Source organism: Erinaceus europaeus, chromosome 4, assembly GCF_950295315.1.
Source record: "Erinaceus europaeus chromosome 4, mEriEur2.1, whole genome shotgun sequence".
Lineage (NCBI taxonomy): Eukaryota > Metazoa > Chordata > Mammalia > Eulipotyphla > Erinaceidae > Erinaceus > Erinaceus europaeus.
Window position 1 is genome coordinate 82,848,024 of NC_080165.1, and position 13,481 is coordinate 82,861,504.

A 13,481-nucleotide genomic window follows, 5' to 3' on the forward strand; every position below is an offset into this window, starting at 1 on the left:
CCTGCTAGTTTCATGGGCCCGCTTGGCCCCACCCAAGAGGTCATAGCATAAGATATTTAGAGAAGGGGTAGGAGAGAGGGCTCTGTGAACCAGATTTTTCAGATTCTGCCATGTTGTATTAGTGGTGCTGGGGTGTGTCCTGCATACAGTCCTCTTGCAGTGTTTCTTGTTCCTCAGGGATGGCAGCACCATCATGCTGGTATTGCCAGACATGGTGGGCAGGAAGCCAGACAGGTTTTGAGTAATTATGCAGTAAAATGCATGTGAAACCCTTTCCCATGGTCCATAGGGGTCAGGATCTTTCCAAATTTTATTGAGTGGGTCTTTACATTTGACCTTAATAGCTGGGAGGGTGGATGGTGTTTGCCAATGAAGAATAATAGGAGGTAGGTCCAAGTTTTTGTAAATATTAAAGAGATTTAATGTGGTTAAGCCTTTTTCTAGGTGGATATTGGGGGGTACATTCCCCCTTTATCTTTATTTAATTAAGCCTTAAGGGTTTGATGGGCCCTCTCGACAATACCTTGTCCCTGTGGATTATAGGGAATGCGTATGGTATGAATAATGTTCCAGAGGGAACAAAAATCTTTAAATTGTTTGCTGATAAATGTAGACCCATTGTCAGTTTTTATTTGAAGATGTAATCCCATTATAGCAAAACAAAAAGCTTATAAGCTTTTGTGAGCTCTCTCCCATCTGAGCTGTTGCCCACATAAATTTAGAAAAGGTATCAATTAAGACAAACACATATTTTTGTTTGCCAAATTTTGGTATGTGGGTGACATCAATTTCCCAAAGAGCATTGGCTTTTAAGCCTCGGTGGTTAACCACAAGAGTCTGAATAACAGATGTTTTGATTAGACCTACACAGGAGGAACATGTAGCAAGAATACATTTCAGCGGTGCCAAAGGAATATCAGGAATAAAGCTCAAAGGCCTTTAAGATTTACATGGGTTAGGGGATGAAAGTCAGCATAATTAGAGACAGAGGCTAGGAGAATTTCTGTGGAAGTGAGGTGTTCAGCTGCAGTATTCACTTTGGACAGGGGACCAGGAAGAGGGCTGTGGGAACGAAGTTGTTGAACATATAGTGGTTGGGTTTGGAAACAGAGCATAAAGGCAATTTTAATTAAGAGAGGAGAAAGTGGGTTGTCATCAATTCTCACATAATAACGAGCAAGCCATGGAAGTAAGTTAACAATATACACACTGTTAGAAAAAAGGTTGAAGGATTTTGGTACAGCTTTTAATGCAAAGAAAACAGCATAAAGTTCTTTGTACTGAGGGGAATTAACAGGAAGCTCAGCAAAGAGAGGTTTAGGGTATTGCTTGTCTGTATAATATATAAGGGCAGCAGCTCCCTTTTTTCCACCATCAGTGAAGACTGTAGGAGCAGAGGGGATGGGATTTTGAGAGAAAAGTTTAGGTACTAGTAGAGGCAAAAGAGGTAAAGAAGCTATCAATTTATTAGAAGGAAAATGGTTATCTATTTGTCCTGGAAACCTCACTAAACTTATGGAAAAACAAGAATGGTGGCATATGAGCCACTCTGTATCTGTGAGAGAAAAGGGGAGAATAATTGAATCTGGTTCCCTTCCTAAGACTTGTACGGACCTGTTTCTTCTTCCTTGGTGAACCATGAATGCTAACTTGTCTATCTTGGTAAAAAGTCTTGGAGCTCTGCCTACTGGTGTATGAAGCCACTCGAGAACCCCATGGTTCTGCCACAGTGCCCCCACTACTGTGGGGGTGGAGTTAAAGATTAGAAAATTTACCAGAGAGGAGGGGTGTTGTGCAGGCTAGTGTCAGTTCCCACAAGAGTTGGGACATTCTCAGAGCACCTGTTCCACCATGTTGTCCTCTCAAGCTAGTGCCAGTTCCCGAGAGAGTTAATACGATATTCATGAAGTGCCCTTGCCAACCAATTCTGTCTCGGCTCGTCACTCCTGGTTTTTGCCCTATAAATCCCTTCTTCTTCCCTCTCTCTCTTGCCCGTTTTTCACTTTGGTGATTAGACACAGGGAAGGTTGCTGCATGAGGCGGCCATTTTGGTTATCTCCACTTGGTCTGCACCACTGCACTGTCACCCAACTCTGAGGTGCTTGCGCGAATAAAGAATTGTGTTCCCTCTCTGCTCTGGATCTCCTCTCTCTTCCTCTGCATCGCACCCTGACAGAGTGGGGGAACCGAACAAGGTACATGTCTTGGAGGGCCTGGTTAACCCTTTCCAGTGCCAAGGAGGCTTTGGGAGTTAACATACATTTTGATGAGGACTGTTTGTTTCCTTTTAACAGGTAAAAAAGCAGTTGGAGGCAGCTAGTAGGCAGATAAAGATACTGCCTGAGCCAATTTAAATTTCCAAGAAAACTTTGTAAAGAAGCAAGAGTGAGATTAGAAGGAAAAATAATACATGGATTTAAGGGATGAATCTGCATTAGAGAAATCTCTGAACCTAAGAAATATATTGGAGGAATTAGCAGTACCTTCTCTGGAGATACATTAAGGATGCTTTTCTTTAAGGCAGGAATAAGAAAATCACATAGGACACAGAGATCTATATCTAATTCTCCCCATATTAAGACATCATCCATATAACTAAGAACCTTAAGGCCCTTATGAATATATGGAAAAAGGGTAGATTTAAAGCCTCTTGACAAATTGTAGGACTATTGGCCATACTCTGGGGCAGTACCACCCATTCAAATCTGTCAGCAGGACTGGCATTATTAATAGAAGGAATAGAAGGCAAAATGCTTACAATCTTGTGGGTACAAGGGAATAGAGAAAAAATCCTGTATATCAATAGCTATGGTTGGAATTCCCATGAGAATTGCAGATGTGAGAGGCAAACCCTTTTGGGGTGAGCCCCAGACCTGCATGGTTTTATTAAGTGCATGGAGATCTTGGAGGAGGCGCAATTTTCTCGATCACTTCTTAATTACAAAGAGAGGGGTATTCCATGGACTCTGGGAATGGCGAATGTTTCCCAAGGACATTTGCTCCTGGATGAGCTCTTTTAATATTTCTAGCTTCTTCCTAGGCAAAGGCCACTGTTCCACCCAGACAGCCTCCTTAGAAAGCCAATCTAAACAGGAAGTTTGGTTATGAACAGTGGCAGTTAGTATTGGTGGTGCTGGTCAGATCTAGAATTCTCACAGGAGTGAGAGTGGCACCATGCAGAGGAATCTGAGGATATTACTACATCAAGAGATTCCAGCATATCTCTGCCCAGTAAGTTGGCGCTAATATCAGCTACCAAATGACAAAAGTGTTTGGTAGTCCCTTTAAGGTCTTCCCACATAAGCGAATCTTGTGTGAGAAAGACTTCGGTCAACCCTCCAATGCCATGTAAACGGGGTCCTGAGAGGAGTTCCCAACTCTGGGGAACCTCTGCTTGTCTTAAAATTGTCTTGTCTGCCCCTGTGTCAATAAAACACTTAAAAGGAATATTACCAATCCTTACTGTCATAGTAGGGTGACCTCATTCTAAAACAGGAGTGGTCCATAAAATCTCAAGCTCTGAATACTCACTGTTGCTTGTTCCAGCCATCTATTTTTATGCTCCTCGCATTCCTCCTTCCACTCACCCTCTGCTATTGTTACATGGCGTGGTGGGCAGAGTGATGGGTTGGGTCCTGGGCTGGGCTTTTGTTTATGGAAAAAAGGTGCGGTGCCAAGCGGGTGGGATCCCCCCCTTTTGGGGGTGGGGCTGAAGGTTGACCCAGGCCTAGTTTAAATCCCTGTTTAATTCTACATTTGACAGGGGCGTGTCATTTCTATGAAATTTGTACCAACAATCTCCTCCAATGAAAACCTTTCTGGCATCCAGGACAAGATGTTTGTGGCCTCTGGCTCCCTGGCTGGAAGTGGGGTCAAAATTTATTCTCTGGGCATTGGTTACACCAGTGCCCTGGGTGACTGCACTGAAAGCAAGCCCCCTTTTACTAATGTGGGGTAGCTGCATAGGCCTGTGTCATAATGGGTGCCTCATAAGAGCTTGATATAAGTTCCTGTGTCACTAAAATCCAGGTGTCTGGGTGTTCGCTTTTAAGACTAAGGCATACCTGATGGAAATCCGGAAGCATGCATTCCAGACAATAGAATGCAGGTGGAGAAAATGGGCATCAGGATTATAAATCTTTCTCTCTAAGATTGAATGGACCCTGGTAATGAATTTAGCTAGGGATTCATCATGTTCTTGGTGAAGGGAGAGAATGGGGGCTGAGGTTAACACCACACTCCCAGGGGTTCAAAATGTTCAAAATAACCGGCTGTAAACTTGGCCTCTGCCTACTGAATTCCAGTTTCAAAATTACCTGTTCCAAACAGTATGTCAAAATTCCACTCCAGCTGATTCCATTTCTCCAGGATTGCTGTAAGCATTCATCATGAAAAGATTCCTCCCATTGCATGAAGAGGGGGCCTGGGAGCATAGCACGAGCTACGTACCTCCAATCTTGGGGGTTATTAAGGTTCTGGAGAAAGTCTCATAAAATGGACCTGTTCCATGGAACATGAACTCCATACTCCTTAATTGCCTGACAAAGTTTTTTAAGATCTTTGGAAGAGTACAGATGCCACACCTGAGGGTTTTGTCTATTGGGGGCCACATTTACTGGGAAGGTTTGGACTTGCTTTGATAGCAGGGTAGTAACATGGGAGGAGTCACATAAGCAGGAGCTGGAGAAGTGGCTGTGGAGGCCACATGAGAAGCCAGACATGTGTCTGCCAAAATGGGAGCCTCAGAGCAAAATGAAGAGGGCTTAGAGTGGGTAAGCGCAATGACCATCTCCCTTAACTCTTGTATCTCAGCCTCAAGGTCACTTGACCTTTTGGGAGGGAGCCCTAAATATACCTTGAAAGCTACAACCATGGTCATGAGTATCCAAGGCGTGGCCCAGAATAAAATGTCTCCAAGATAGAAAACCTGTCTCATGAAAAAAGAGTAGAGGCTTTGGCAAGCCTCTTCATAAAAAGGAAGTTCTCCCTTGGCAGGGGGGTCTCAGAGAAATAAGAAGAGGGAGAAAAGGAACATGAGGCTACAGGGAGTCAAGCAGCTATATACTTACCTGCATCTGGGCGGGTCAAGTCCCTGTTCAGGCGCCAGATGTTGGGCACAACACAGGGGAGAGAGAAGGGATCGGAGCAAAGAGGGAACACAAATCTTTATTCATGCGGACACCTCAGAGTTGAGTGAAAGCACAGCAGTTCAGGCCACATGGAGCTAGCAAAATGGCCACCTCCCACTATGCTCAGCAACCCTTCTCCATGTCCAGTCACCGAGGTTAAAAGGGGCAAAGAGAGGGGGGGGGGGCAGAAGCAGAAGGGATTTTATGGGAGAAATTCCAGAAGTGACAAGTCGGGACAGGATTGGCTAGGAAACAAGGCACTCTGGGAATAGGGTTTCTTGTGGGAATTGACAATACCCTGAGGGGACAACATGGTGGATGTGACCGCATCTGCACAATTTCCCAACACGTCGGGGAGCCAGGAACTCAAACTGGGATCTTCATGCTGGTCTTTGTGCTTTACACCATGTAAGCTTAACCTACTGCACTACCATTCATCACCTTCTCCTTCTCTCTCTTTCTTTCTTTCTTTCTTTCTTCTTCTTTCCTTCCTTCCTTCTTTCTCCTCCTCCTTCTTTCTCTTTTGCCATCACTGGGGCTTCACCATTTGAGGCCAACTTCTTTTTCAAACAGACAGAAAAACACAGCATAGTAGCTTCCTTCAGTTTGGTCTGAGCTGGGCTCAATTTTTGGTTGTGTACATAACAATGCAAGGGCACAATTCAGGTGAGGAATCTTGTTTACCCCAGACACATATTTAAGTTGCAGAAATTCTCAAAAGACTTAGGAATAAAATACACTATCTTTCATTAGAGATTAATACCAAACTAACATAGATTTTCAACCTAAAAATTGATAAGAAATAATTTTTTACTGTGAATATCCAAATTAAAGATTCCTATTGGAGTATTTTTAATCCTACAATGTCCCTGTCTTTGTATATATATGCATTCACATATAGTCAAGTCCATGAGTGACTGACAGTTAAGCAAGCACTGAGTATTTTTCAATACACGCAGCTTTATTCTTGGTAAATTCAGATTTGATATGTTAAGTAAAACTGTTTTTGAAAATATGTCTAGAGACGGCAGAGAATGCAGGAGTCACTGGACTGATCAATGATCAATAGATTGCCTCTGATAGTGTCAGCTTTTTTGTAGTTACCATGCTTTTTAAAATTTAGAAGTAGTATAAGAAACAAGAATAAGAATAATCTTTTCTCGGTGCTGGGTGGTGGTGCACCTGGTTGAGTGAACATGTTACAATGCACAAGAACCCAGGTCCCCATCTGCAGGGGGTAAGTTTTTCAAGTGGTAAAGCAGTGATGTAGGTGTCTCTCTGCCTCTCTCCCTCTCTATCCCTTCCTTCCAATATATAAATAAAGGTAATAAAAATAAATATATATTTTCTACTACATAACCATAGACATTGTTTTCTGTGTCTGTCCAATTTTATAACTTCATGACTTCTCTCTTGTCTGGCACACTGACAAAGTTAAATAAGTCACCAAATCCATCAAACCCTGGAGGCATAATGAATGGAAAGTATCTTGGATGTCATCTAGCCTAGTACTATTATTTTGCAAAAATGGAAGCTGAGAAACAAAGGCAATCAATGACCTAGAGCTTCAAGGATTGATTTGACAATGTCCAGTTCTTGGTTACCTGAAGAGTACAACATTTTGTAATTTGTGCTTTGATGGTCCAGGTGGTAGTGCACTGGGTTATGCACACATAATATGAAGCATGGTCCAGTGCAAGAATTCCGGTTCAAGCCACACCACTACCCCCCACCTGCAGGCGGGTTGCTTCACAAGCAGTGAAGCAGGTCTGCAGGTGTCTTTCTTTCCCCCCTCTGTCTTCCCTTACTCTCTTGATTTCTCTCTGTCCTATCCAAAAGCAGCAGCAGCACAATAATAATAACAACAACAACAATGGAGAAAAAAAGAAACTATGCTTTGGAGATATGGGTTCACAGTCATAGAGAAGGTTTCTGGTACTCTGTCAGTGTGGTAGTTTGTCCCTATGTAGGCTGTAAAACATTAATGGAAAGGAGTACAGTTATCAGTAAATCTACTTCCTATAGTGGTAAGACAGTTGCTCTCTGTCCTAGGATCATCCATAGTCACCTCTCAGAAAAAGTTTTATACTATAGACTTTTAAAATTCAGCTAACTATGGGGACTACAGTAACAGAAAAAAAAGTCTTACTGAAATATTAGCAGATGTGCCATAAAAATGTACTTCTTTATGAAATACGTTTGGTGACTGAATTCAGCAGTCATAGGTTCAATTCCCTGGCACCATCTTATGCTAGCGTTGAGAGGAGCTTTTGCTTTCATTCTCTCTGTCATAGTTAATAAAACAAACTATTTTAAAAATTCCTATTCATTATAATTATTTCAAATAATTCTATAAAGCTTTGTCTTTGTTTTGCTATAAAGACATTTTCCATATTTATTTATGAATCCTGTTTTCAGTTCTAAGAGCATATAAAGTCTTCAAAGCTAGAAATGTTAAGGGTTGTTAAGGGGGAGAAATTACAGAAGCCAGACCTTCCACCTTCTGTACCCCATAATGACCTTGGGTGAGGGATAAAGAATAGGAAGGCTATCACGGGAGGGGATGGGATATAGAATTCTGGTGGATCATAGGTCTTGTCAGTGTTTTCATTTTATAAATAAAAATAAAAAAGTAACTTGTAGGGTTTTATTTTAAAATATTTAAAATTTGTTTGACATTAAACTAGCATTAACCAAGTGCCAAACATGCTTTTTTATTCTATCATTAGTAAGATTGTTCCTATTGTCTCTCTGCCCTTGCTTATTTTCAAGTTTCAAAACCTGAATGCTTTATCTTTTAACCTTTTTTTAAGGAAAAAGTGACCCAAGGTGTTCACATGCCCCGAGGTTATCTTGAATTGATACCTAGTCCTAAGGACAATGAAGTAGATCACATACGAGCAACATGTTTTAATAGCGACATAGTCCTGATGCCAGTTATCAACCTTTAAAGTTTTGCCTTGGGCTGAGAGAACTGCAAGAGTCATATGTGACACAGTCACTGTAACTGGGGGACCTCTATTGACTTCCCCAAGGTATATTGCAAAGAACCAGCTGAACCAGCTGCAAGACTCTGGCTTTTCCCTGCTTTCTGCTTTCATCTATGATTTTGCATTTTTTGTGTGCCTGAAATTATCAATTTAAAGACTATATCTTTTCCTGCTTCAGCATTATTAGATAATCATGAACAGACCTTCATCCAGGAACTTGTTGATGGCTTGTATCGCACTGGAGCCAGTGTGGAGAGTTTTTCCTCCTCTACCAAGCCTGGTCAGATGGAAATCTGTTTTCTGCCCAAATTAGGTATTAGTTCAGCAGATAATGCATTTACCCTTAGAACAGGTGTCAAAGAGGTGGCAAGGAAATATAATTACATTGCCAGCTTTTTTATTGAGACTGGGTTTTGCAATTCATAAATTTTGTCTCATAGTTTGTGGGATGCCAGTAGAAAGACAAACATGTGCTGTAGCAGCTCTGAAACTAAGCAGCTCAATCACTGGGGAAAAATGGTTGGTAGGTGTCTTGAAGCATTCTGCTGCTCTCAGCTGCCTGCTGACTCCTTGTTAGCTGCCTAAAGCACTACTCTAAGGAGAGTAAAGACCTGAAGGAGAGGGTACCTACAGCATGGGGATACAATGATAACAGCTGGGCTTTCAATATCAAGTCTCATGGTGAGAATGGCACCCGGATAGAAAATAAGCTGGGCTCAGCAACAGCAAACCCTTACTTGGAGCTGGCTGCAACGATAGCTGAAGGCTTGGATGGACTTCAAGGCAGTGATGGTGTAGTGGCTGGTTGGGATGACAGTATGGAGATTTGTCAGTCACAAACGTCTGAAATTCCTATGAAACTGGAAGATCATTTTGTTAATCCTTTCTTAAATAAAAAATTTTTTAAAATTAAAAAAAAAGAAAGAAACTAGAAGGTGCCCTGGTGGCACTGGAGGAGGATCAATGTCTGAGACAGGCTCTAGGAGAAACATTCATTATGTATATTGTTGCCATGAAGAAATATGAGTTGGAAAATGAAGAAACAGATGCTGAGAAAAATAAATTCTTAGAGTATTTTATTTAGCATGAAACCTTTAGTGATTTTTATTGAAATAACTGAGCTGTTAGAAAAGATTGGAGCTTTATAATTACCAATAATAACTACAATGAGACTGCAAATGCTTTTGTTCATTTTCATCCTTATGGAATTACTGACAGATGAAGTGGGACTTCTAAGAATATCCTGATAATAGAAACAAAATAAAGTTGTGGTGAAGCTGTAATTTGCAAACTTACCAGATTTTCTCAGTCATCATTTTCTCTGTGTATGTTGACCTAGACAGAAATCTCAGTTTTTTTTTCTTCAGGTAATAAATACATTCAATAAGGAATTTGGAATAGAGATTTAGTAACTGAGAATTAAGGAAGGAACAATTTCAGTTATAACATATGTCAGGATTTTTCAGGGGGAATGAGTCAGGAATGAGCTTCTAAAGGGGTCTTCCAGCATACCATGGCAGGGGTACACAAACCTCTTTAGAGTTCCATTGCTGTGAATGGAACATCTTTATTGACACAGTTACAAGTTTATAAAGGGGTAGCTGTGCTGAGGAAGTAGCCAGCTGGCCAATGAGGTCAATATCTCCTTATAAGTGAAAAGAGAGCAAGGCAATGAGAGGGTATAGATGGTGATGCAGGAATGGGGAAATAGAAATATAAGGAAGATGAAGCCCACCATAAGGTGATGTGTCGAGGCTGATAGGAAGTTAGGAAAGCTCCCATACTCTGACCACATATCGCTCAACCACAAGGCTGGCATGCCAAGGGGAGACTGATAGACGAGCTTCTGGTGGGGGGGGAAGGGTCAGCCATCCATGCTCAAACACAGATCATACCCACACACATAGGTTGTGACTTCTATGGAGAAAAAAGTAATAATGTAACTGTACTAATAAAGACTTGTTGAATATTTTGTAGGCATCATTGTGATCTTTCTAAATATGCTAAATAAGTCAAAAAACATGCCATGAAGACAAGTTAGTAAGACTTTTCACAAATATCCCTATTTTATAAATTTTCAAATATTTTGTTGGGGGAGTAATGGCATATAGTAAATATAATTGTTTGCACATGTGTAACATTTCTCAGTTATCTGCAAAAAATTATTACCCCTAGCCTAGGTCTTCACTATCTTGCACCATGAAATGAAAACCCTCCTCCCCCCATAATACTTTACTTTGGTGAAACACATCAAACCCAATCCCAGTTCTAATTTGTATGTCCCCTTTCTGTTCTTATTAGTGAGATAATCTCATATTCATCTTTCTCTTTCTTAACATGATTCCTTCAAGCTCTAACCAAGATGAGGGGAAGTAGGCAAAATAATTTTTAAATAAGTTTTTAAATTTTGTATTTAGAGTTTGTTACAAGAGTACATGATTACAATGTATAGTTCTACACCACACCTATCACTAAAGTACCCACACCCTCCAGCTTCACAAAATAGCCAACATTGATCTCACAAGTCTTACAGTTTGGTTAATTCTGTTTTGTTTGAATTTTTTTTGCAAGTTCATGCAAATCAGATCTCTACATCCACATATGAGTGAAATCATCGGGTAGTTGTCATTCATCTCTTTACTTATTTTGCTAAGCATAATCACCAACATCGCCCCGCCAGATATTCGTCGGGATGCGGCATCATCTAAGTTCATTTCCCACGTCTATGCTCTACCGGACCTGCCAATATACGCGGATATCTTCGCCCACCCTGTCCAACGCTTGACTTCTCGTCACCCAATCTGGTCCCCTACACCTACACTGAACTTCTCTGTTCCAGTCTCTTGGAAACAGAGTTGGCAGTCAGCTGAGGTAAAGAACAAACACCTCATCACAGACCCCTGCAAGCATCAACCCGGCTTTGACCTAGCATGTTATGATTGGGCCCTCCTCAATCGCTATTGAACAGGCCATGGCCAGTGCGCCGCTATGTTCCATCGCTGGGGAGCCAGAGACAACCCGAACTGCCCCTGCGGCTACAGACAGACTATGACCCACATAGTCAACAACTGCCACCTCTCCAGATTCAAAGGAGGTCTCGAAACTTTACATCAGGCTCAACCTGACGCTGTTGACTGGCTACGGAAGAAGGGCAAACACTAGAAGAAGAAGAACCTCCTGTTCCATCCATTTTGTCCCAAAGGACGCAATATCTTATTTTTCACTACAGAGTAATATTCCATGGACTATGGCTAACTTCTTTAGCCAGCCGTTTATTGATGGGCATTTAGGCTGCTTCCACATTTTGGCTATTGTGAATAATGTAGCCATGAACATAGGAGTTGATATATCCCTTCTAATTAGTGTTTGAGTTTCCACTGGATAAATGCCTAAGAGTGGCATTTCATTAAAAGGTAATAACATTATATATTTTTAAATATATTTTTTATTTAAGGACTTCCAAAGGGGCAGAACTAGTTTGCATTCCCACTAGCAGTGAAGCAAAATTGTTTTTTCTCCACAACTTTTTCAACAATTTCATTTCTTACTTTATTGATGTAAGCCATTCTCTCAGGTGTGAGATATAATTTTAATTTGTATTTCTCTTTTATATACATTTTTAAATATTTTATTTATTTATTGGATAGAGACAACCAGAAAGTGAGAGGGTAAGGAGAGATAGAAAGAGAGAGACAGGGAAACACTTGTAGCTCTGCTTCACCACTCACAAAGCTTTCCACCTACAGGTGGGAACTGGGGCCTTTAACCTGGGTCCTTGCACATTGTAACATGTGCACTCAACCAGGTTCGCCACCACCTGGCCCCTTAATTTGTGTTTCTTTAATGGTAAGTGAAGTGGAGCTATTCTTCAAGTGTCTGTGGGCCATGTGCAGCTCTTTAGAAAAAAATTAGTTTTGGGACCATTTTCTTTATTGGTTATTTTTGCTTCTTTTGTAAACTTGTACCAATTTAATATCAGTCACATGGATTATATGTGATGTGCAAATAACTTCTTCCCCCATTTACTCAGTTGCATAATTTGCTTTTGTGTACACTTTTTATTTTCACAAAAATCCTATTTATTTACTCTTGTTTTCATTTCCCATGCTCACAGTTTAGCTTCTAAATATATCTTTGATGTGATGATGCTGTAAAGTTTCAGCCACATTTCCTTCTCTAAATTTTAGATTTTCTGGTTTAATACTGAGATCTTTAATTCATTTTTATTTGACTTTGGTAGATGATGTTAGTCTAGTTCACTTTTATACATTTTGTCCAATTTTCATAACACAATTTTTGAAGGGAACTTCTTTACTTCAATAGTTTGGCTCCTTTGTCATATAACAGGTGTTTGTATATGTATGGGGTAATTTCTGAGCTTTCTGGATTCTGTTTTATTAATTTCTTCTCTGATTTTAACCCTTTCCTTTTTCCTTTATTGCTGCCTGTGTATTTCTCAGTTTCTTTTGTTGTTGTGCCAGTGCTGTGACTACAGTGTTTGATTTCCCTGTTTATATATTTTAATCGGGGGATTTTATCCTTAGTCACCAGGCCAGTTCATTGACTTTGATGTCAATATATAAAGTCTCCATGCTGATGTTCCAGACTCTGTGTGTCAACAATATTGGAAACTCCAGAAGTCACAGTAGCAGACTGGTGATTTTTTTTTTCTTTTTAATAGTTATTTGTTTCTTAAACTCAGACCTAGAAGTGGTGCAGCTCAGCAGCCAATCTCCCAATTTAATGTCAGCTGCCCCTGAGTACTGGTTTTTAGTCCTTGGAATGCTCTCTCATCCCTTGCTGTCTATAAGCCACATGTGTCTGTACTCACCTGTGGTTTATGTGATCTTCCTTCCTTCCTTCCTTCCTTCCTTCCTTCCTTCCTTCCTTTATATTTTTAACAGATGTTTCTCTGACTCAGACCAGGAAGTGGGGTACCTTAGTTGTCACTATCCCAGTTTGGTTCTATTTGTCCCTGAGTATGGCCTTTTAGTTCTGGGAATCTTTCCCTTACCCTTTTCTGTTCACAAGCCACACATGTCTGTACTTACCTGTGGCTTGGTGAGTTTACAAAGGAATCCTGGTCATATTTTGTTGAATTTTCTGGTGATTTTCATTGCTTTTCTTAGTCGACTTGAGGCAGTAAAACCTGACTGCTGCTCCTCCAAAGCTATGCCTCTGGAAGTCTCTTATCTTTCCTATTTTAAATATTTGTCATTAACTCTTGAAAAACTTGGGAGTCGAGTGGTAGCTCAGCAGGATAAGCACATGTGGTGAGAAGTGCAAGGACTGGAATAAGGAGCCCAGTTCAAATCCCCAGCACCCCACCTGCAGGGGAGTTACTTCACAAGCGGTGAAGCAG

General features: G+C 40.8%; 1 pseudogene; it reads left to right on the plus strand.

The window, feature by feature from the left end:
• The first annotated feature begins 1,183 nt into the window (after positions 1 to 1,183).
• On the plus strand, positions 1,184 to 9,203 carry LOC103127191 (lengsin-like; annotated as a pseudogene).
• Positions 9,204 to 13,481: the final 4,278 nt, after the last annotated feature.